The sequence below is a fragment of the Tupaia chinensis genome, unplaced genomic scaffold (genome assembly GCF_000334495.1).
Source record: "Tupaia chinensis unplaced genomic scaffold, TupChi_1.0 Scaffold000316_1, whole genome shotgun sequence".
NCBI lineage: Eukaryota > Metazoa > Chordata > Mammalia > Scandentia > Tupaiidae > Tupaia > Tupaia belangeri.
In genome coordinates, this window is record NW_006159809.1 from 2,292,156 (window position 1) to 2,293,385 (window position 1,230).

Here is a 1,230-nt window from a genome sequence, read left to right on the forward strand (position 1 = left end):
AAGAGTGTTATCATGCTGTCTCTCTTTTCACTTATCATGCTAGATTCATCTCTCTCATGTGCCTCCCATCCTCTTTTTCCACATGGGTTTTGATTCCAGCTCTCCTCTCTCCAGCTTGTTGAGCTATTTCTCTAGGTTTCTTGTCATGTTTCTCCTTTCTTTTTGAGCTATCTTTGTCTCTACTTGGGCATGCATTTCCACAGCTTCATGAGCCTTCTGATCAGCAACGTAGAGGACTTCAGCCAATTTGGAAAAATTTTCATTTATTGGTACTTTCTGTAGTCCTCTTCCAACAGCAGCTAGATATTTTTCTAATGGAGTTGTATAACCCTTTGCATTTTTCCATTTTGAAATGCAAGGAGGAATCTTCTACTCTTGTTGGTCCTTTACAGTCACCTTCCTGGTGCGAGAATGCATGACAGGTGCAGGAAAAGAAGGTGGTCCTGGGGTAACTTTATTTTATTTATCTTGAACCTTGGTGGTGCCATTGGATCTTTCTGCATTTCTACCATTCAAATAACCCTTTGTTTGGCTCCAGAGTTGAAAGCCACCCCTTGCTGAGATGGTGTATACTGGATATACTGAGCAGGAGCCAGTTTATCAGCTGCTTGAACTGGCATGGCTGCAACAATCTTCTGTGATACAGATTTCTCTAAGGCTACCCTTGTCTTTTCTGTTATCTCTTTAATAGCTTCTTCTTGGGTCTTTAGAGGTCTGTATCATCTACATTTATGACCTCCTTTGGAACCAGGTCAGTGTATTTGTTATAAATGTCCTTGTCTTTTGACTGTTCTTGTTGAGTGATTGCATCATATTTAATTTTTCCTTCAGGATCCATCTGAATGGCTAGCACATTTGACATTTTTTCTTTTACCCCATATCTAGTGGGTTCTGGGCCACAGGGCTCTCTGGAAAGGCTGCTCCATCTCCAAAAATTCTCTAATAACCAAGGTGTTCAGCCTTTCCAGTATTCGTTAGGGGGAGGCTCTCTTTGGGAGGAGAAAAGTGAAATCTGCCATGATCTCTGGGATCTTGCCTTTTCTTCAGCCTCAAGCTGGTCCTGAGTTAGCTGAGTAGGTTCAGGTAAAAAGCTGGTGAGTGCCATCTTCTTCCACTTCTTCCAATGTTAGCAGTATTTTTAAGACAAGTAGGGAGGGACCAGCAGTTAGCGTAATGGCTATGTCTCTGGACTCCCACGTAGTCGACCGCGGTTCGAGTCTCGGACCTGGT

The 1,230-nt window shown here is 42.8% G+C and overlaps 1 pseudogene; it reads right to left on the reverse strand.

The window, feature by feature from the left end:
- The window catches only part of LOC102494898 (SNW domain-containing protein 1-like), a 1,643-nt pseudogene extending 538 nt beyond the window's left edge, over positions 1-1,105 (reverse strand).
- Between the last annotated feature and the right edge of the window lie 125 nt (positions 1,106-1,230).